At 47.0% G+C, this 23,966-nt stretch overlaps 2 pseudogenes; both read right to left on the bottom strand.

The window, feature by feature from the left end:
• Positions 1–19,976: 19,976 nt before the first annotated feature.
• On the bottom strand, positions 19,977–21,317 carry LOC138170781 (mitotic checkpoint serine/threonine-protein kinase BUB1-like; annotated as a pseudogene).
• Positions 21,318–22,484: 1,167 nt separating this feature from the next.
• Positions 22,485–23,792, bottom strand: LOC138170818 (mitotic checkpoint serine/threonine-protein kinase BUB1 pseudogene; annotated as a pseudogene).
• Positions 23,793–23,966: the final 174 nt, after the last annotated feature.

Here is a 23,966-nt window from a genome sequence, read left to right on the forward strand (position 1 = left end):
TCTGTGTGTATGTATGTATGTGTGTTTGAGTGTGTATGAGTGTGTGTGTATGTGCTTGTGGTGTGTGTTTAAGTGTGTCTGTGTGTTTGTGAGTGTGTGTGTGTATGTTTGTCTGTGTGTGTGTTTGTGAGTGTGTGTGTGAGTACATCCCATGTTTAGGAACAAGGACACCTTGGAGAGTGTGGTTGGTATTTCAGCTTCCAGATGTCTCTGTTTCTTCCCCTACAACATACACACCAAGACTGATGAGAGCTGGTTGTGAGCAAACATTTCTTAGATCCCTCCTCTGTGTCTGATGTCCTTTGAGCCCTTCCCTCTCTCTGAGCCTCTGTGTCCTCCTCTGCTCACTGAGGGCACTGGAGCAGACAACCTCTGCCATCTCAGGTGGCCTCACCCACTGTCCACGTAAGTGTCACTGGACTTCCCTGGGCCTTGTAAGGGTTATGGGATTTAAAGATCTTCCATGCCCCGTTGGACTTGCTGACGTAGCAGGAAGGGGCGGAGCAAGAGGAAGCGGAAGCCAAGCTAGCGTTCCTTCGGTGGCTGGCGGTGGTGGTGACGGCGGCAGCAGCAGAGGCAGTGGCAGCGCGAAGCCCTTTTTGAGTTAGAACTGCTAAGGACTTTCTGCTAAGGACTCCTGCTGAGGACTGCCAGGGGCCGGAGCTGCTGGGAGTGCGCTTCCAGGACGCTGGGTGGTTGCTGTGCGTGGGGAGAGGAGGACCTTTGCCTGAGGTAGCCTGTTCTGTTTTAAAGGCTTGAAAATGTGGGTGCTTTCTACTTTATCTACCCGTGCCAATGTCATAACTACTCTGATGGCTTTCACTTTCTGGTTTTGGGACTCAGTCTTTTGGTATCTTAATAAATTTTCTAGTTTATTTCCTCATATGGCAAACATGACGTATTTTCTAATGGATAATTATATCAGCATATTTGTAATCTCTATAGGCATTGTGAATATGGCATTGCTGATACAGGCCTCAGGTTTCCTCCTCTGGAAAACAAAGGGGCTGGACAAGATGGGTTGCTAGGTTTCTTTCAGGTCCTGAATCCCATGAGCTTTTGCCCTCTAAGAATGGCACCATGAGTGGAGGAGGAGGCAGGGAGGAAGAGGGAAAGGAGAGGGGAGGGGGCACCTCTAAAACAGAATGGGACAATCATGGCCCCCAGGAACTCGCAAGCTGGGGAGCGAGGAAAGGTTAATATAAATGGCCATGGAAGCTTGAAAGGGACTGGATCAGGGCTGACTGGAGAGAATCTATAAATATAGAGAAGGTCAGTGAGTTGCAATTAATTTTCTTTTGAAACATCTGAGAATTTCACAAGAGTCCTTGAGATACTTGGAGACACTTTGGTGGAGCCTGACCCTGGGCTGGGAATCCCTGCACTGAAAAACAGGCTGGAAATGTGTGAGAGCCCTACATCTAGGCTGGAAGGGATGTCGGGGGGGGGTCATCCAGGCTGCCCCCCTTGGGCAGAGAAGGACGCTGAGCCAACCCCTTAGGCCTCCTCAACTAAACCATTGACCTGGAACATGTCCCACCTGTCAGAGAAAGGGACAGATACAGAGAGACAGACAGACAGACAGACACAGAGAGACAGAGACACACAGAGAAACAGAGACAGAGAGACAGACAAGAGAGCCAGAAGAGGAAAGGAGGGGGGGAGGGAGAGAGAGGGAGAGATGCTAACCTTCCTGCAAATTGCTAAAGAGACTGGGAAGAATGACGTGTGGAACTTTGACCATGACCCTATTCTGTTTGCTGTACTAGATGCTCTGGGGGATTTCCCCTTGGGTCTCTCTGTCTCTGTCGCTCTCTCCTCTCTCCTTTGAACTGAGTGACCTTGCTCACAATAGGAGAGCCCTTTCAATCTGTACCCTGGCATTTGCTCTCCTGTGTATACCTCCTCTATTTGGTTTTGCTATCAACTTGGATAAATGGGTTTCTTTGTTATTTGCTATACATGTTCATTCTGGAACTGGAATTTGGTGGGAAGGGGGTCAAGGCTAGGATTTAGAGCTTGGGCTCCCAGTTCTCATTAAGAAACAGAAATTGGGAGCTGTAGCTTTAACTTAAAAATGCCATTCCCCCACCCCTACCCTAGACAAATGATATTTTGGGGAGCAGAGAGCTCTAATATAGCCCAGCAGCCCTCTTTCTGAGCAAAGCTGAGTGTCCCACCTCCAGCCTCCACTTCCAGCCTCCACACTCTCTTAGGAACCACAATTTCCCTATGAGAAGGAGAGGGTGAGGAGACGTTAGAGATGGCTGATTTTTCCTCCCTGCAAGCCTTGTCTGGTCAGACTGTGTAGACAAATGTAATCAAAACAAAGCAAGTCCCCCTCCTCACAACAGCCCCCCCACACACACATCCCCCTCATATGGAGAGAGCATCTATTAAGGGCTTGCTAGGTGCCAGGCACTGTACTAAAAATTCTCAAGCTTCTTCGATTCTAATAGGGGAAGACAGTCCACGCAAGGGAGCTGGAGAAGGATGGGAAGTGAGAGGTGGGGGGGGGGAGCCTCTTGGCTGGACACATTGTTCTGCTGGCCTGACAGTGTGGTCCCTAGTCTTCTAGCTCCCTCATTTCCCAGAGGAGGAAACTGAGGCCCAGAGAGGGCAAATGATATGTCCAGGGTCTCACTGGTATTCAAGCCAGAATTCAACCTCAGGTCCTCTTTCCCCTGTTGGCTGCTTGGCTGAATTAATGGGGGGAGGGGTCCTTTCTTTTTCTGAGTCCTGCCTCTGAGGAAAGAAAATGGAATTCTTTCCCTTCTTCCTTTGCTCATCGGAGCTGGACCTGGAGATATCAGAATAAGTGATGCTGGAGTCAAGTGAAAGACATCCCTGGGGAAATGGGAAGTTTGAGTAGCGCCAGAGGGGGCTCAGCCGGGGTCCAGGGCAAGGCACTCTAGGTAGAAGGATAAATGCCATCTGGCAGGCTCCAGACAGCAGTCGAGAGGGAGGCCCAGGTCAAGGGGGCATTGGCAGGTCAGCCTTTCCTGGCAGCAGCCACAGGCCCTGCCCCTTGGCTGCCCCTCAGGACTGGGGGTCCCAGGAGCAGCTCCCTGGAGCCTGTGACATTGGAGCTACACTCATTCAGCTTCAGAGACTCGGCCATCTCCCAGACCTGCCTTAGGAAGCCGCAGCCTCCACTGGTCTGAAAGTTAGGGGTAGCCCGGCACTCATCATCCGTAGCCTGTGTGTGGCATCTTTCAAAGGACTTGCATCTTGGGCTCCCGATGGTGAGGACCCCGTCATCGACACACAACTCTGAGCCCCAGGTGGCCCAGACCAGTGCCTTGTGTGGAGTGGTGCACAAAACAGCCCTGTTAGCCCATCAGCAACTGTTTGCTGACATCATGTTAACCATTGCAAGGTTCGACTTTATCTCTGACGCATACCAGTGCTGACCCTTCCACATTATCACATGGGAAATCAGCACATTCCTCAGGCCAGCCATCCGGCCTCACTGCTGCAATGCCTTCTGATCCAGCCCGATAGGCTGGCAAGTGCAGTGGTTTTCTGAGGGGCACCTGATTTGTGACTCCTCTGCAGCTGCCAAGGCCCAGGACTGCCAGCTCTCACCGCCCTGTCACCTCCTCCTTTGTGGTGGGGTGCGAGGCGGAGACGCAGGAAGGCCTGTTCTGGTGCTTTAAACAAATGTTTATTGATGCTTTCTGTTACTCACATCACCCCCACGGTTACACCAAGTATCCCTTCCCCCTCCCCTCCCAGATAGCCATATAACATAAGACAAATTTGGTTTTTAGAGAGGAAAAAAAATCAGAAAACCTGTTGTGAGCCTGGGGGTGGGCCCGGCGTCTTCTCTTCTCTCTTCCTTAAGGCCTGCCGGATCATCTACATCCAGGTTCTGGCGTGTGGCTGTTCCACCCTTGTAGTGACTGCATCGCTTGTTTTCTTGGTTCTGCATCGTTCAGGCAGCTCTTTCCAGGCTTTTCTGTACACATTGCACACATCATCTCTTAGTGCTCGGCACTGTTCCATCCCATTCATGTACCACAATTTTAGTCATTCCCCATTCGATGTGGACCTAGTCTGTTTCCAGTTTTTTATTAAGACAAAAAGTGCAGCTATAAATATTTTGGAACAAATAGGGACTTTTCTTCCTCACTTGGAGTATAAACCAGTGATGAAGTCTCTGGTTTAAGCATTTAAGTCACTTTATTTGCATAATTCCAAATTGCTTTGCAAAGGTAATATCATTTCACAACTCCACCAACAATGTATTAGTATGTCTTTCATTCTGCAACCCCTCCAACATGGATTATTGCCACCTTTTGTCACTTTCACCAATTTGCAGGGTACAAAGTGAACAGTCCTTATAAAGATGGGGCTTCTTGTATAGAAGGAAGCATGTGTGAAGTCAATCCAACATAGATTTCATCGGGGCGTGGGCCCTAGTGACAGGGTAGTCAGGCTCACCTGGTGTCAGGTGAGGCTCACACAGAAGGTCTCAGATGCAGAGGCCAGCCCACCTGGCAGAACTGAGCCAAACTGGCCTGTCTCCCTTGGGGCTGCACATGTCCTGCTTAGTAATGCTGGCAAGGGATGGCTCGTCTGTGAGCCCCACCAGGAGGCTGACCGGCACAGGGGATCTTCCAGGTATGTTCAGTCCTGCATCTTAAGCAATGCCGCCCCCCCTCCAAGGTGTCCACTGATTACTGATGCAAAAATGATGGCCAACTAGTGCCTGAGGCTCCCCCTTTCACGTGGGAGGTTCCTCTGGGGGGAGTCTCTGTGGGTCCATGTTCACTCCCAACAATAGCACACAAGCCCCATTGGCATATTTACTTTTGCTTTAGTCTGTCAGAGGACAGAAAGAAAAGGCATTTGTTGAAACACCACAATAAAAAAGTTATTTCTCCTGCCCCCCCACAAACCTAGGGCACCCATCCATAAAAATACTTACAACAGTGGGGAGACTGAGCCTGCCCAGAGATTGTGGGTGAGGGGCTCACAGGCAGCGACACCCTACCTCAGGGGCTTCAGATTGTCTTTCTGGCTGTGATGCTGGGATGCTCTCCCTCAATGGGCCTGGCCATTGCTTGGCTCCCATCTCTGTGGTCATCTCTGTTTACAGCTTACATGGACACAGATACCTATATCCAATAGCTTACACATTGGCATTCTGACTCTATTTTATTTTTCAATTAATAAACATTCATTCTATCTTCCTCCTGCCCTCCCCCATTTAAAAATAAAAATAAAAATAGAAAAACGCTCCCTGCCCCCCCGGCTGTGTCCAGAAAGGGAGTCTCCTTCATCCCTGGAAAGCAACGAGCCACAGGCTTCACCATCTGTCCTGAGAAGTCATGGGCTGGGGCTTCACAGAGCCCTGAAGGCTCAGCTGTTTCCTTTTACAATGCGGTTGTTCAAGCTGCTGCCCAGGTGCTCTCAGCTCACTCTGCCCTTAGTTCACAAGAGCCTTCCCAGGTTTCCCAGAAACGACTTCTTCGAACACTACTTATAATAATACAACCCATCACTTCCATGGATCATGGTTCATTCAGCTAGCTCTCAGCTGAGGGGCACTTCCTTCTTTGACACCACATACACACACATAACCCCTCACACACCACACCACACACACAACCCCTCACACACCACACAACACAACCCCTCACACACCACACACACACACACACACACACACACACACAGAGCTGCTACAGATATTCTTTTCCAGATGGGTCCTCTGATCTCATCGGGGCAGGGACCAGAGGACTTCGGGGGCTTGGTCTCCATGGGGCAGCGCCTCAGACCTTTCTTCCGGCAGCACTTGATGGCTCTGGCACCTTCCTGGAGAGCTGCTCATTCTCATTGTCGGTCACACGTTACTTCATGGTTTATTTTCTGCCGGCTCGATGTGGTGGCGAGGCCCTGGCGGCTAGCTCTTCTTCCTGACAAGGGCACACGGATGGTCTGGTCGCCAGCACCACAGCCAGCTAACAGCAGCCAGGCAGAGTGCTCCTGCACAAGACCCAGGCTTTCTTCCTTCACCCCAGTATCTGGGCACAAATCAAAGCCTTACGCTTCAGAAAATGACCTAGCCTAGAATTAGATAACTTTAGTTATTCTCAGAGGAGCAGTTAAGTGCCACAGTGCATAGTGCTGGACCTGGAGTCAGGAAGACCTGAATTCAAATGCAACCTCAGACACTTACTAGCTGTGTGACCCTGGGTAAGTCACTTCACCCTGTTTGACTCAGTTTCCTCATTTGTAAAAATGATCTGGAGAAGGAAATGGCAAACCACTCCAGCATCTCTGCCAAGAGAACCCCAAACAAAGACTTAAACAAGACTCAGTAAAAATAGCAACAAGTGATTCTCAAGACCCTCCCCCTTCCTCAGGTGAGCTAACAGGCAGGGCCCATATTCACCCACCCAGGCTGCTGCCCTGCCTGATTGCTTTGGTCCTGTTTTATGGCCAGTGACCACAGGCCATCTCTTTAGGTCACTGTTAATGGGCCTTGTTCAACCACTCTGGGCCTGTTTAGAAGAGGCTTCTCCTCCAGCTGGGTCATGGAATGGAGTGAAAAGGGAATGAGCCTGAGAGTCAGGAAGCCTGGGGCTGGAGACCTGCCTTTAAGGTATCCTAGCTAATGGATCTGGGACCAGGACTCCAGCTCCTGGCCCTGCCGGCCAGTCTCTAGGGCAAATTGGCACCTCGGATCTTTGCTGAAACCATGTGGGTGCTCAGGATACCCACTGCTCCCATTTCCAAGTGGAAAGTGTCCCTCATGGGCATTTGGAAATCGTCAAGAAGGTAGGCTTCCTCGGTCCAGAGAGAAGCCGGAATCTGAAAAAATGCGTCACAGGGGGGAGAGCCAGAAGCAGGGGCGACAGCAGAATTAAGACGGTGCCCGCAGAGATGCATTTTCTGCCTGGAGAAAATCCATGTTGACTGTGAGAATTTGCCCTGTGGACCTCTGTGGCCGTTCAAGCCTTGGCAAATGGCGGAAAGTGAGTCATCTGTTTAAGTAAAACACGCTGCTTATTTGTGTTTGGAGAACAGATTTCAAGGGAGTTTTATTCTCCCTTAGATGAGAGCATTTACATGAAGAGTCACTGGGAACATAAACACCCCCTGCTGTGGGCTGGGAATGTCCGGATTCCCTCCTGTGGAGAAGGGTTGCAACTTTCGCTGACTCGCCAAAGGACCCCGAACACAAACAATCCTCTGGAAAGCCTGGAGGTGGAGTCGCACAGTAGGCTCCCCAGGAAGCTCCTCCAGGACCAATGCTTCTATGCTCAGGGCTCCCAGGCCACAGCAGGGGAGACTCGCACCAGGCAGGCCTATACCCTTAAGCCACCAGCTCCATGGATATACGGGGACAAGTAAAGGTAGTGAGAGGCAGCCTGGCTTGGCACCAGAGGGTCAGAGGCCCCATTCAAACACCTATTTCACACTGGCTGCAGCTCCCAGAGGCCCCCTTAACTCCCAATTCATCTGTTGTAGCCAGTTGCCAGCGTGCTGAGAGGCAGATTTGGGCTTGGTCTGGAAGACTCGCCAGCAGTGAACGAAATGAATGGGGTGCCTAGAGAAAGGCGGCAGGCTCTCCCTCCCCGAGGTCTTCCGGCAGAGGCACCGGGTTTATGAACAGGTCGGACTGGATGGTCACCAAAGGCCCTGCTTGTGCATTCACCTTATTTCCTTTCTTGGCAGGGCTCCCAGCGCTGTGACAGATAGCAGCAGCCTTGCCCAGGAAGCCGTGCCCAAGTACTGTCTGGGTGACTGTCTATGATGCCAAGTCGTAGAGAAGGTGGCGAAGGGGGCTCCTCTTCCCTGCCCTGGTCCAGTCTGGTCCAGTGCCTGTCCCCACTAACTGCGTGGACCAAGGGAGCCCCCCCCCACCACTAAGTCAACATGGTCTCATCAAGGCACCCGCCAGGGGCCCTCTTGCCATCTTTGTGGGCCAAGGGAGTATATGGTCAGACTGCTCTGTCCTCGGCAGAATGGTGAGAAAAGCAGTCAGTAATTATAATAAAAGAAACATTGCCGGCATCGTCATTACAATAACTGGTGCTTCTCTAGCACCCACAGGCTGCAAAATGCTTCACAAGGATGATCTCAGCAGATCCCCACAATAGGTGCTGCCATCATCCAGATTTCACAGCCGAGGAAACTGAGGCAGGCAGAGGTGACCTGGCTGGTCTGAGCCAGATTTGGACCCGGTCCTGCCTGATTCCACGCTCTCTCTGCTCTCCACTTGGCTGCCTCCATGGTCAAAAGCAGAGGGCCGGCCACTGGCCCAGGGGAGCTCAACATTTCTCTCAATGACTTGGGTGATGAGTGGGTGGTAGGAACCTAGGAGGGACGGCTCCTCTACAGGAGGGCAGAGTCAGGCTCCCCAAAGATCGACTGGCTGGAGGACCGTCCAGGAGACCCTTCTCTTGTCAGTGTTTGTGAGTGTGCTGCGTCATCAGGCAACATGGTGACCAGGACAGCTGGGCATCCTGTGGCTGCACTTCGAGGCCAGCAGTCCAGGATCAGGGAAGGGTCCCCGGGCCTGGTCAGACTAGGGTTGAAAGGTTGGGCTCCCTTCTGGGGATCCCATTTTAGGGAAGATGGTGATCAGCTGGAGAGGCTTTGGAGAAGGAAATCAGTGCTAGTAGAAAGCAGCTGCGTGCTTAGCCTGAAGGAGACTGGGCATGGGTGTGGGCTGGGCCTGAGGACTGTCCTCCTCCGCCAAGAGCTGAGCTGCTCCTGCTTCACTCCAGAACCAGGGGCTAAGGGGGAAGCTGCTGAGAAAGACATTTAGGCCTCATAGAAGAAAAATCCCACAAAAATGTGGTGTCTGAGAGTGTAATGGGCTTCTCCTCCCTGGAATCTTCCAGCAAGGGGAGGGGACACCTACTGTGTACATGACTCTGCCCGAGCTTTGTACCCATAGTGTCTCCTGGGGCCGAACAGAGGCTGCTGGTAGGGAATGAACGACGGAGGTGGGCTGGACTCCAGCTCTGGTCAGAGCTCCCTCCCATGCCTGCTGATTGTGGGGGCCTGTGGCTTCCCCTCCTGGCGCTTTCACCCCCTGCAGCAGTGGGCCGGGCTGGCCAGGCCAGCCTGGCCGGGCTCCCGCCCTCCTACTCTCTGTTGAAAGGAAGCTCTGGCCAAGCTTGTAGGGCTCTTTCCTTTCTCGGTCTAGAAGGAACCCTGTGCATTTTCCACTTGTCCAGCTTTGGTCATGGCCACCCTCTAAAAGGAGAAGCCCTTTCCTGGGGAGGGGGTCTGTCTGCTGCTCAGTGCTTATGAATGCTTGCTGAGGATTGTGAATGGGACTAGTCAACTCAGCGGAGTTGATGGGCAGCCCGGGGGAAGCCCAGGGCTGTGTCCTCTAGGGACCCAGGGGCCTTTGCCTCTGGGAAGCTGGGCATGCCCCCCACGTGCAGCCCCCTGCCTCCTCCAGCTGCCCCTTTGACTCCTCCCCAGACCTCTTGGCCAGTGAGGGAAGCCCTGGCTCCAGTGAGATGCTGGATTGGGAAGCTCCTGGTTTCAGGAAGCACCTGACCTCTCATTACAGACATCTCATTTAGGGTCAGGGTTAGGGTTAGGGTTAGTGCAGTCGGGCAGAGCAGAGCCTGGGCGTGGGGGTGGGGGGCTGTTTGTGTTTCTGGAGCCCATGCTGGGTTGCGAGGAGGACTCAGAACTTTCATCCATCCAGCCCAGCCAGGAGGGCCCCGGGCCGGGCAGGGACCTCCTGAGACAGCCCCCCAGCCCACCTGGCCTCGGCTCTCAGCTCCACCAGCTTGGCCTGCCTGGGGGCCCCCTTCCTCATTTCTCCCATTCCAGGCCTTCCTCTTCTCTGCTGCCAGACACACATCCCTCCATCCTAGGCCTGACCACATCCCTGCCCTGCTCAGGGGGCCCCCGGGGCTCCCCCAGACTCAAGAGGGGTCAAAACCTCCCAAAGGCTTCCTTGTGCCCTTGATGCTTGGCCAGACCACCAGACTCATGGGCCCTTCTCTTGTGTGGGTGCCCCCACAGACTGGTCCCCAGACCATCCCCTGCCCTCCCGCCAGAGCACCTCCTATAGGAGCCTGTGCTGGTCCTCCCATTGTGATTGTCCCCTCCCTCCCAAATGACCAGGCAAAGATCTCATACTGACTGAGTGGGCATGCCTCGTGCCTTGCACTGGGGCTGTTGTCTCTGTGGCCAGCACACAGGAGGGGATGGATAAATGCTTGTTGGGTGAAGCCACACACCACCTGGCATAGGCCCCCGTAGTATGTCGTTTCTCATGTTGATACCAAGGCTCATAGGACTCCCAGGCAGGGCAGGGGACTCCCAGAGTAGACCACACAGGTAAATGGCAGAGGCAGCTTGTGACCTTCCCAGCCTGCCCTGCCCTGTCTCTCCTCTACCTGAAGGCATTCTGTGTCATTCCATTTCTTTGAGGCTGCTAGGGGACTCCACAGTGCACAGAGCACGGCCCTGGAGTCAGAAAGCCCTGAGTGTGGATCCTGCCTCAGACACGTCCTGGCTGTGTGACCCTGGCCAAGTCACTTCACCTGTCTCCATTTCCTCAGAGTGGCACCTCCCTCCCAGAGGCCTTGTGAAGATAATATAAAGCAATGTTTGTAAAGTGCTGTGTAAATGCTCTGCTCCAAGCACCCAGGACCCTCTTGTTTCCAACATGACACAACTGAAAAGCTTCGGTGTCCCCCGTCATGGGCTTGTTGGCCTCCAAGTTGCTTTCAGGCCTCTGATCTCCTTTCGGGTGGGGTGGGGGCTTTAGGTCTCCTGGACAAGCCATTGTAGGAGCTCAACCCCCAGAGCAGGGGGCAGGGAGGGCGCCAAGAGCTTCGCTGGTCTGACTCCCTCACTTCCTGGAGGAGGAAACCAAGGCCCAGGAAGATGAATTAAATTTAAAAAGCAAATCTGGTGTCTATTGGGCTATCACTTGTTGCCCCAAGCTGGGGCCTTTTTTGTTAACTCCCTCCTGGCCTTTTTCTTTTTCAGATTTTGTTTCCAAGCTTCCAAGAAGCAGAATGGGTGGAGGCATCCAATCAAGCCCATGTCCTTCACAGTGACTTTGCTGGCTCCCTGGGCTATTGGGGAGCTCAGTCTATTCTTCACCCCTCCCCCCGCTCCAAGGAAGCTTCAGTCAGCAACGGAATTCTCACATTCTCCTCTTAAGGAGGTCGAGAGTTGGGGAAGAAGAGTTGTTCACCATTGGCCACCATTGCTGAGCATTGGACACTGTGTTCGGCATTTGTGGGAATTTCTCTCTCATTTGGAAAACCATTTGAAAGTTCAGAGACATATTGGCCCTTCTTTCTTAGCAAACCTTGAAGAGAGAAGTGAATGTGGACAATATTCCTGAAGAGAGATTCACAGAATTCCCAGGTGTTGATTCATGCAGCCCCTCTTGTGTGCTTGTGAGGGGTGGCTGGGGGGCTGCCCTCTATGGACCCCAAGTGAAGGACCAACTGAGTCTCCTTGACAAAGGTTTCCTTGGAGGCTTTGACTTGAAGCGTTAGCAGAATCCCGGAAGGTCACCCCCCCCCCCCCCCCCCCGCCACACACACAGTGTAAAAAGTCAGGGAATAGAACTTCACCTCTCTTACCAGAAACGTCACACACCATTTCCCTGTCCACTACAATCAGAGGAACCTCACACACTCTACAGAGATTTCTCAGTGGGTGAGAACCAAGCATGTCCATGACCACCTCCAGGAGTGGAATCCATGAGCACTGCAGCAGCAGTGACCACATCTCTGCCCAAGACCAGTGTGTGTGTGCATGTGCCTGTGTGTGTGCACACATGTGTGCACATGTAGCACGTGTGTGTGCACATGTGTATCTATGTGGGGGAAGAACAGAGCAGACTATAAATGGGCTGCTGGAGTTCCTAGGGGGCTGACCAAATCATCCTGAGGATAAGAACAACTGATACTTTTCTCAAGAGCTCCCACAAGAACTGTGTGATAAAAATCACTGCGAACTTTACTGTACCCATTGCAGATGAAGAAGTCGAGGTTGGGGGCTTCTCCTGGTCATACAGCTAATAGATCTCAGAGCCAGGATTTTAATGACGCTCTCTCAACTGCTCAACTCTCTTCCCATCACCCATTAGCCTTTCCTGTTTATTGGGAAATGTTTATTTCAATCCTGTTTATTTCTTCTATAATAGAGAAAAAGAACAGAAACCAGACTCCTCTTCCTCCTCTCCCAAATCCTCTTCCTCCAAAAAGCGGCACCAGGTTCTCCAGACCTTCAGGTCTTACCCTTGGCCAGGAGTCAGAACTGCATCTGGGCTTCCTATCAGGAATTCCTGGTGGTTTGGGGGGCTCCAAACGGATTTCCAGAGGTGGGCCCAGAAGATAGAGCTTCTCTAGTAGCCCAGGACGGAGGAGGGAAGAGACAGTGGCCATCTGACCCTCCCGAGGGGCGCCCCAAGACGAGATCTTCAGACAGCACCTGCATGGGCTGGTGTACCTTCAGAAGCGAAGCAAGACATGGCAGGCAGCCTGTGGGAGAAAGTGGGTGTGCCTGACTTCAGAAGGGGGGACTGATAGCCTTGGCTGGACCACATCTGTGGGTTTCTGTGCCATCCTGTGCTCCTTATGGGAAAGACACTGGGAAGTTGGTGAGTGCCCAGAGGAGGCAGAACTGGGAAAGGTCTGGAGCCCATGTTTCTAAAATATGCATATTTTGTGTACATAGATATATAGGTGTTATATATGTGTGACATATAATTTATTTTTAACCTTTTCTTTTTCAGTTGTGAGTTCCAAATTCTCTCCCACCCACTGAAAAGGCAAACAAAGTGATGCCAACTTTACATGTGAAATCATGCAGAACACATTTCCATATTCTCCATGTGTAAGGGTTATGGGATTTAAAGATCTTCCATGCCCCCTTGGACTTGCTGATGTAGCAGGAAGGGGCGGAGGAAGAGGAAGCGGAAGCCAAACTAGAGTTCCTGTGGTGGCTGGTGGTGGTGGCGACAGCGGCAGCAGCAGCAGAGGCAGCAGCAGCGCAAAGCCCTTTTTGAGTTAGCCAGAATTTCTGCTAAGGACACCTGCTGAGGACTGCCAGGGGCCGGAGCTGCTGGGAGCGCGCTTCCCGGACGCTGAGTGGTTGCCGTGAGTGGGGAGAGGAGGACCTTTGCCTGAGGTAGCCTGTTCTGTTTTAAAGGCTTGAGAATGTGGGTGCTTTCTACTTTATCTACCTGTGCCAATTTCATAACTACTCTGATGGCTTTCACTTTCTGGTTTTGGGACTCAGTCTTTTGGTATCTTAATAAATTTTCTAGTTTATTCCCCCATATGGCAAGCATGATGTATTTTGTGATGGATAATTATATCAGCATATCTGTAATCTCCATAGGCATTGTGAATATGGCATTGCTGATACACCATGTCACAAGAAAAGCAGCAACAGATAAAGAGAGAAAGTTCTGCTTGCATTTGCACTCAGAATTCTCTGGTTCTCTCTCTGGCCTAGAGCATCTCTTCTTCATCCGGAGACCTTTGGAGTTGTCTCGGATCGTTGCAGTGCTCAGAGTGGCCGAGGCTTTCACAGCTCTTATAATAACTTACAGAACTGTTGTGACCAGGCACGACGCTCTCCTGTCTTTGTTCACTCACTGTATGCATAGGCTAGTAGAGGTCTTGCCATGTTCTTCTGAACACCCCTCTCATCATTTCTTATACCACAGTAGCGTTCTATCACAACGACATGCCACAACTTGGTCAGCCACTCCCCAATGGGGGGGCATCCCCTCAAAGAACTGCTATAAATATTTGTGTACATATGGGTCCTTCTTTTTCTTTGGCCTATTTGGGATACAGACCTAACAATGGTATTACTGGGTCAAAGGGTACACATAGTTTTATACCCTTTGGGCATAGATCCAAATTGCTCTCCAGAATGGTTGGACCAGTTCACAACTCCACCAACAGTGCATTAGTGTCCCTATTTTCCCTCTCCAGCATTTTGTCATTTTTAATAGAAGGGAGTTTGTTTGAGTTGTTTGAATTGTCATTTCTCTAATCAATAGTGATTTAGAACATTTTTCATATCACTATAAATAGCTTTAATTTCTTCTTCTGATAATTGTCCATTTATACCCTTTGACCATTTATCAATTGGGGAATGACTCTTTTTAGAAATGTGACTCAGTTTCCTATATATTAAAAATACAGCCTTTATCAAAATTTTTATATTACTTCATTGACTGTAGTACCTTTTAGCATTGTGCAGTTTCCCTGATCATCTCTTTTAATTCAGTCTAATTTTGCTTTTGCTTCATCTGAGATCATAATTGCTACCCCTGCTTTTTTTTTATTTCAGCTGAAGCATATTAGATTCTTCTCCAGCCCTTTACTTTTTAAAATTTTTATTTATTTTTAGTTTTCAACATTCATTTCCATCAGATTTTGAGTTACAAATTTTTCTCCCTGTCTTTCCCCTACCCCCACCCCCAAATAGCAAGCCTACTGAATACCTCTTTCCCCATTCTGTTCTCTCTTATACTCTCCCTCATCCCCCCCCCCCCAACTTTCTAGTAGGGAAAGATGGATTTCTATGCCCCAGTGCCTGTATATCTTATTTCTCAGTTGCCTGTAAAAAACAATTTAAAAAAAAACATTTGTTTTTAAAACTCTGAGTTCCAGATTTTTTCCCTTCTTCCCTTTTCACCTACCCCCACTAGGGAGATAAGCAATTCAATATAGACTGTACATGTGTTGTTATACAAAACAATCCCATAGTAGTTATATTGTGAAAGACTAACTATATTTCCCTCCATCCTATCCCGCCTTCTAATTATTCTATTTTCTATTTTGACCCTGTCCCTTTTCAAAAGTGTTTGCTTCTAACTACCCTTTCCCCCAATCTGCCCTTCCTTCTATCATGCCCCCTCTTATCCCCTTCCCCTCTATTTTCCTGAAGGGTAATATGCCCAACGGAGTGTGTATGTTATCCCCTCCTTAAGCCAAATTCAATGAGAGTAAAGCTGTTGCATCCCCTCTCACCTTCCTACTCTTCCCCTCCATTTAACAGTTTTCTCTTGCCTCTTTTGTATGAGGTAATTTACACTAATCTATGTCCCCCCTTCTCCTTCTCCCAATATATTCCCCTCTCACCCCTTAATTTTATTTTTTTAGATATCATCCCTTCATATTCAACTCATCCTGTGCCCTCTATGTATATATGAACACACATATGTCCACACTCACATACATGCTCCTATGCCTACATATATGTGTGTGTGTGTTCCCTTCAACTATCCACATACTGAGAAAAGTCTCATGAGTTACAATGACATTTTTCCATGTAGGAATGTAAATAGTTCTACTTTAATAAGTTCCTTATGATTTCTTTTTCCTGTTTGCCTTCTCATGCTTCTCTTGTTTCTTGTAGTTGAAAGTCAAATTTTCTGTTCAGCTCTGGATTTTTCATCAAGAAGGTTTGAAAATCCTCTATTTCATTGAATGACCATATTTCCCCCTGAAACATTATACTCAGTTTTGCTGGGTAAGTGATACTTGGGTTTTAGTTCTAGCTGCTTTGACCTCCTGAATATCATATTCCAAGCTCTTCGATCCCTTAATGTAAAAGCTGCTAGGTCTTGTGTTATCCTGATTGTGTTTCCACAATACTCAAATTGTTTCTTCCTGACTGCTTGCAGTATTTTCTCCTTGACCTGGGAACTCTGGAATTTGACTATAATATTCCTAGGAGTTTTCTTTTTGGGATCTTTTTCAAGAGGTGATTGGTTAATTCTTCCAATTTCTATTTTTCCCTCTGGTTCTAGAATATCAAGGCAATTTTGCTTGATAATTTTGCTTGATAATTTCTTTTTTTTTTAAAGCAATCGGGGTTAAGTAACTTGCTCAAGGTTACACGGCCAGTTATTTCTGGGTGTGGTGCTGAGTATCTGAGCCCAGGATTTGATCCAGGTCATCCTGACACTGGAGCCGGTGCTCTTACTTGCTGAGCCACCTGGCCACCCCTAAGCAATTGGGGTTAAGTAACTTCCTCAAGGTTACACAGCCAGGTGTTTCTTGGTGGGTGCTAAGTGTCTGAGCCCAGGATTCGATCTCCAGGTCATGCCGATGCTGGAGCCGGTGCTCTTACTCGCTGTGCTACCTGGCTGCCCCCTTGATAATTTCTTGGAGGATAGTGTCTAGGCTATTTTTTTTATCATGGCTTTCAGGTAGTCCAATAATTTTAAAATTATATCTCCGGGATCTATTTTGTAGGTCAGTGGTTTTTCCAATGAGATATTTCACATTGCCTTCTATTTTTTCATTTGCTTGGATCTGTTTTATAGTATTTTAATTTCTCATAAAGTCATTAGGTTCCAATTGCTCCAATCTAATTTTGAAGGAATTATTATCTTCAGTGAGTTTTTGAAATTCCTTTCCATCTGGCCAATTTGGCTTCTTAAGGCATTCTTCTCCTCATTGGCTTTTGGGGCCTCTTTTTCCATTTGAGTTTTTCTATTTTTTTAAGGTGTTATTTTCTTCAGTATTCCTGGGTCTCCTTTAGCAGGCTGTTGACTTGCTTTTCATGATTTTCTTGCACCATTCTTATTTATCTTCCCAATTTTTCCTCCACTTGTCTTACTTGATTTTCAAAATCCTTCTTGAGTTCCTCCATGGCCTGTAACCAATTCATATTTTTCTTGGAAGTTTTTGATGCAGGAGTTCTGGCTTCATTGCCTTCCTCCTATTCCATGCTTTGACCCTTTTGTCCCCAAAGAAGGATACTATGGTCTGTTTGTACTTTCTCTGCTTGCTCATATTGCCAGCCAATTACTTGACTTTTGAGCTCTTTGCCATGGTAGAACTCTGCTTCCAGATTGCAGAGAGCTATGTCCCAAATCATTGGGATTTTTGCAGCTGATGGACCTATTAGGAGGGCACCCTTTGCAGCCCCCACATGCTCTGGCACACTGTCCACACCCTCCAGGACCACCACCCAAGACTGTGATCCAGATTCAAGCAGGTTAAAGCAAGAGTGACTACCCTCTATATGGTTGCTTGGTCCCCTTACAATCTGCAGGCCAGGAGTTGTGGAAGCAGCCATGCAGCAACAGCAGCTGCAGCTGCTGTGCCTCTGCCACCTCTCGCCCCATGGCAGCAGGGGTTTGACTGCACTCTTCTGTCCCCCTGTTCCAACAGAGTTCCACACTGACCTTTTACTTTGTCTTTGGCATTTATGGGTTGAGAAGTCTGGAAACTTCCACAGCTGCTGGTGATTCACTCTCCTGAAGTCTGCCCAGACTGCAGCTGGTCAGGGCTGCTGTGGAGCCAGAACCATGAGGCTCACATGGGACTGTGCTCAGCTCCCAAATCCTGCTGGCCTGCCAGGCTTCTTTCAGCAGGAGATTTGTTTCTCTCCATAACTTTGTGGTTTCTGTAGCTCTGAAATTTGTTTAGAGTAATTTTTTTACATGTATTGGAAGTGATTAGAGTGGTAGCTCACACCGAGTTTGTGCTTCGACTCTGCCATCTTGGCTCCACCCTCTCTCCAGCTCTTTATTTAACTCTTTGTGTGTCTTTATGTGTCAAATGTGTCTCTTGCACACAGCATACTGTAGGATTCTGGTTTTTCATCCATTCTGCTCTCCACCTCCCATTTTATGAGTGAGTTTGTCCCATTCACATTCACAGTTAATGAATTTATTATTGTTCAGTCATGTCTGTCTCTTTGTGACCCGATTTGAGGTTTTCTAGGCAAAGATACTAGAGTAGTTTTCCATTTCCTTTTCCAGCTCATTCTACAGATGAGAAACAGGGGGAAATAGGATTAAATGACTTAACCCTGGGCCACATAGCTAGGAAGGGTCTGAGGTGAGATTTGAACTCAGAACTTTGTGTCTCCAGGCCCAGTGCTTTATCTACTGTGCCACCTAGTTGCCCACAGTTCTGAGTATTTTCCTTCATCCTATTTTCTTAGGTCTATCCTTCTCTCGCTCTCTCTCTCTCTCTGTCTCTGTGTCTCTGTTTCTGTCTCTCTCTCTCTCTCTCTCCCACAATTTAATCTTGTCTCTCCTCAAAGGTATGTTTTGCTTTTTATCACTGCCTCCCTTAATCCACTCTCCCTTTCATCATCTCCTCTCTCTTTTTATCATTCCCTTCCCATCCTATTTCCCTATTGAGTAAAATAGATTTCAATACCTGTGTGTATGTATATTCATCTCTTTGAAGTAATTCCAATGAGAGTGAAGCTGAAGCATTGCCTGTCAACCACGACCATTTTGCCTTCCCCTTGTGTGACTCTTGTGTGAGCAGAATTTCCGCACTCTACCTCTTCTTTCCGCTGCTCCCCGTGCATCCCTCCTCACCCCTTCATTTCTTAAGATCATTCCAACATAATCAATTTATACCCATTGGTCTCTGCTTATGTAGACTCTTTCTAAGGGCCCTAATAATGATAAGGTTCTCTGAAGTTACAAGTACTATATTCCCAAATACAACTGTAAACAGTTTAAACATATTAAGTCATTTATGATCACTTTCATCCTTACCTTTTCATGCTTTGCTTGATTCTTGTTTGAATGTCATTTTTTTTTTGTTCAACTCTGACCTTTATTTTTCTTTGTAACTTTAAATTTTATTCATATCTTCTGGATTTTTAAATTATTTATTTTTTAAACTTTTAAAATATAGAATTAATTAATTAATTTTTAGTTTTCAATATTCACTTCCATAAGATTTTGAGTTTTGAATTTTCTCTCCCTCCTTCTCCTCCTCCCTCCCCAAGATGGCATGCAATCTGATATAGTCTCTACTTATGCATTCATATTAAATGTATTTTCATATTAGACATGAGGTAAAGAAGAATTAGAATTGATGGGAAGAACCATGAGAAAGGAGGAACAAAACAGCAAAAGAAAAGGAGAGCAAATAGTCTGCTTTGATCTGCATTCAGACTCCAATGTTCTTTCTCTGGTGTGGATGGCATTTTCCATCATGAGTCTTTTGGAGTTGTCTTAGATCCTTGCGTCGCTGAGAAGAGCTAAGTCTATCAAAGTTGGTTTTTGCACAATGTGGTTGTTACTGTGTACAATGTTCTCCTGGTTCTGCTCATTTCAGCATCAGTTCATACAAGTCTTTTCCAGGTTTTTCTGACATCCACCTGCTCATCATTTCTTTTTCTTTTATTTTGCTTTCAAAATCTCCAATTTTATTACATTTGTCTTTTCTTTTGAGAAACAGTGCATGACACAGACATTACAATTGTTCCTGAAGATACTTCAAAGCTGAAAGCTTTAAAGCCATATCCCTAGAAAACAGGGAGACAAGGGCTTGGCAGCCTTAACTCTTGTCTCTGAAAACAGTAAGTAGCGCTAGTTCACACAGACACACCCTTTTTCAGAACGAGGAAAAGAATGAAGTTTATGGAACAGAAGAGGTTAAAAAACAATAGCCAGGAAGTCTAACTTGTCTGGAGTCCTTGATAAATGAAGAATTCATGTTTTTTAAGCAACCACCTATTTAATCACCTACTTTGTACACGTGTCCCAGTTAATTCCAACCTTACAGACTTAGGTGGCTCCCCACACTCTCAATTGACATTTTGAATGCTTCTGGTAAGTTGGCTAGTATATTTTTAATGCTGACAGAAAAAACAAGATATCTTTCAGTCACAAGGATGTCTTTCAATAGTTAATAGTGACAACAGCTGTCGTTACACAGAATTTTAAGATTAATTATACACATAATCTCACTGATCCTCCCAGCAGTCCTGTGAGGTAGGTAATACAAATATTCCTCCCATTTTGTAGGTAAGGAAGCTGGTTAAGGGACTTGTCTATGGTCACACAGCTAGTGTGACATGTGTTAGACATGGGTCTTGAGCTCAAGTCTCTCCTTCCACATCTAGTGTCCTTCCCAGGTTTTCTGTCTTTCAGAACATTTAAAAGATGAAACGGACTGACAGGTTCTAATCGATGTATTTGGGAGTGATAGAGTGAACCAATTTATACAACAATTTTATTTTTGTGAATGTTTACATTCCAAAAGTAACACAATTAGCCAGCCGCAGAAGGATTTTATCTTGCTTGCATAGGACTGTTGAAATACTGCTTTCAGTTTTTCCCATAAGGATTCCAGAGAAGGAAGATGGTGACAGTCTGGTATATTCAAAATGATGTGAAAAAAAAGTCATTCCACATTTCAGAATTTGGAATCCTCCTGAAAACTCCTTCAGGCTTCCAGACTCCCTGGTCATTTTTCACTTTCACATATGTGCCAAACAGCATGCAGTATGCTGTTGCAGTGATCCCAATTGGTCTGATAGTTCCAAGGTTTTGGGCTGAGCATTTCAACACACTGAAAACCAGAGGTTTCACACCTTGTGGTAAATGCAGTTCCTTTTGGGAAAAGGGTCATATCTATACTTGGATCCAAATCCATTAAAGCCAATCCATGAGATAAATCATCTATTCCATTGTCTGCCAGACAACATCCCCATGAGTGATCTCACAGCCATGAAGTTGTTCTATCATGTGGAGAATTTTTATTGTAGAGGACCAGTGCTTGTGGCATCACTTTTACAGGAGTGTTTTTGTGAAGATTAGTAGCATTAGTGACGTGCCACAACGGTATAGATCACCAACCAACACACTGGCATTGTGGGAGAATGAGCGGCATCAAACTTGATGAACAGGCGGCACATCCTGGGTGGAGTCTCTCCATTAGCTGGGTTCCTATAGAGAATTCCCAGGGGGTTGCAGGCTTCTGGACCTTTAACATTACTTTCTGCTTGTTCTGGTGTTACTCATATTCCACCGAGTAGCTTCATAAACATGGGCAAAAGCTCCCTCTCCAAGAAAGGAATCAACATAGGTCGACCATGGACCCGACTGGATTTCAGACTTTATCTTGATGGTTGGAAGTTTATAATCCCATTCAAAAGCATTAGGATAAGAACTTATTGGTGTAGAAAGTCTTGGTAAAAATTTCTGAATCAAGTCAATATCCCATGGGTTCTCAACAATGAAGTTTTGGACATGAGGACTTTCAGATAGTCTACTCTGTGTGCAATTGACTGGATGCTCAGCACTGACTTCTTCTGGCTCCACATCCATTACAAGGTCATTTTCAGGGAGTTTACAAGCAACAAGGCTCTCCTCAGCCACCACAGGCTGAGTGAATGGGAGCGGTGGCACACTGACTGGCAACATGCAGTCCAAGACGTTTTCTTGAATTGTACTTAGTTTTTGATTTTTTGAGTTCTCCACAAGTTTTTCCTTACAGGAATCACAAGGCATACCAGCACTGTCATTTTCAATCCTATTTTCTTTGTCTTCTAGGGCTTGCCACACATCCATGGAAATTTTGTTAAATGTTGTAGAGGCAAGTTGTTGTAATGGAAATGCAAACTTAAAGATCTTCCCTGCCCCCAGGCTAGAGTGCACCTAGAGCCTGGGGTGGGAGGCTTGTTTTTCAGTTGATACTTCTTGATTGGCCAGTGAGTCAATAAGGTTGTTACATTCTCTGAGCCAAGAGAAGGCTATATAAGCCCTGATGTGTAGCTTTGTTTTGGGACTCACTTTGAGAAGTGTTCTGTGATTTGATCTGAATTATGGGAAGCCGTTGTTGAGAGTCCCCTGGCTTTGAAAAACCCAGATGTGGAAACCCAGATGTTGACTGGGTATGGATGTAATGGTTGGACAGTTTGGAAAGCTGTCTACTTGATCTGTTTCTGTCTTGATAATTCTGTCTGTATATTTTGAAGTTTGGGGTGCTGACCTTTTTTCCCCTGAACAAGGTAAACGATATATGTCTGACTGATTAAAGTAAGCTTGTTAACCCATTTTGAGTTGCTTTCTTTTAACAAAGCAGATCCAAGAACCTGTGTGAGCAGGCACCTTGGGGACACTGGGGTGCTTGCTGCTACAGTTGTGCAGCAGATGTAAAATCTCTTGTGCTATTAGGATGGGGTGCCAAAGTTTTGTTATAGCACACACCCTATATAGTATAGTCATCCAAGGGCTCTGTTGCCTGAAATCCCTTTATTTGGTTTGGAAGAAGATCTGCTTGTAGGTCATTCACCAAAGAATCTTATTCCTGTGATTTTGTTTATGGGCTGTGTTAATCCAGCATTTTCTTTACTTCCATCTTCCAAGATGAAGAAAGCAGGTGACACAGAAGGGACGTCATTACCTCCCCAAGCTCCCAGGGTTGTATAGTCTTTTGGGAATGGTCCTTAAATACATCATCATCTTGATTCAGAGAGGAAAGTTTATTGTCTTCAACAGAAACTTCAGGATGTGAAGTTTCCTGAAATATATTCATTATAAAACCTAGAGCTTCTTTGGTGTGAACTGTGGGTGAAGGCTGGATGCTTGATAGTGTAGCCTGCATCATTCCTGCTGAGGTGTTGGGTGTTACATGAGAAGAACTTACACCAAAAAGTGAAGGTGTTTCAGCTTTAATCTGTGGTCCAGTGAGTAGCTTTGATTCATAAGGATTTTTATTCACATATGGTTCCTTAAGTTACAGATCATGAGAAGACACCAGATGCTTCCGAAGAGGATCAGGCACGATACTCATGTTGCTGCTGTCAGCTTGTACCCGGTGATAGTCTTGACCCCCTCCAGGGTCTTCTTGTACTTTGTTGGAATTCTCTCTGCACACTGCAGCTGGGAAGTCTGTTCCCAGCTGGGTCTAGAGAAGCAGGACAGGTAACACTTTGGTTGACCCTTGGTAGCACTGAGGTTGCCAGTGTAATGTTTGCTGGGAGTAGTACAACAGGAGACCCTGTTAGCTGTTGGTCTCTTATGTTAACTGAGAACTGCTGATTTCTGGCTTCATAAGGTCCAGTTGGTTCTTGTGGCAAGTGTGCACATGGCCTCACACATACTGGATGAGTCTCAGCTCTGTCCTGGAGAGTAGCTGCATTTCCCTGTGCTGTCTTCATCACTTCAGTCAGCTGCTTGTGAAGTTCATCCATTTTCTGCTTTAAAAGCTGATCGTCAAAGGCAACAGCATCTTTCCTTTTTAAGTATTCTTTGTCTTCATTCACCCATTTTTTTTGTTTTTTCATTTGCTTGTGCTTTTGAGCTCTCAGTTCCTTGAAGGATGATTCTGAATCTCCACAAATGAGCTTGTCTTTGCAGTACATACAGACTTGCTTGATATCACTCCTAGATGCTAATGAAGATTGCTGGACTGAGTAACCTGATTTAGAAATGATAATACCTTGTTCTATTTCTGATTCTTTGCTGTGAGTAGATGACCGCACTGCAGAAGGAAGTGAATCTGGACTTTTAGGAATGCAAGCTGGAAGTGATCTTTTTTGTTGTCATTTTATTTAAAATTTGAGAATTGCAAAGGGGTTCTTGAGCAGGCAAATGTGTTCCAGTGAATCGGTTCTGGAAGAAACTGTACTGTTGATGCAATATTTCAGTAGGTTCCACCTGGTTTTGAATTCCTTTATGAAAAACAGCACTGGCATGCTGTAGATCTCCTTGGACTTCAAGGTGCTGAGCCCAACCTAAATACAGAGCAGATGATCTGATACCAATCCCTTGGCTGTATATATATTCATAAAATTGATGAGGTTCACTGTTAAATTCAGCAAATTTTTACATAGCAATTAATGAACCTTGGATCACTATGGTACCTCTTATCTAAAAATGTCTTGACTACTCATTCTAAGAGTGTTGACAAAAATTCTGTATTTTGAGCAAAATTCTCTTCTGCCCACTGTACATATCTTTCCCACAGATCAAGTGGATCATTTCCCCTGTAGCTTTGTACATGGGTTTCAAACATTAGCAAAGCATGTTTTGGGTCACCCATGCCTCCCAAGACAAACATACACATACACACCCCAAAACTCTGAGGGCAGCATTCTGCTCATCATTTCTTATAGTAAAATAGTGTTCCATCACATTCATATACCACGACTTGATCAGCTATTCCCCAATTGATGGACATCCCCTTGATTTCCAATTCTTTGCCACCACAAAAAGT

Source organism: Petaurus breviceps, unplaced genomic scaffold, assembly GCF_028583685.1.
Source record: "Petaurus breviceps papuanus isolate PSGF00001 unplaced genomic scaffold, PetGlider_PUasm1.0 387, whole genome shotgun sequence".
Classification (NCBI taxonomy): Eukaryota; Metazoa; Chordata; class Mammalia; order Diprotodontia; family Petauridae; genus Petaurus; species Petaurus breviceps.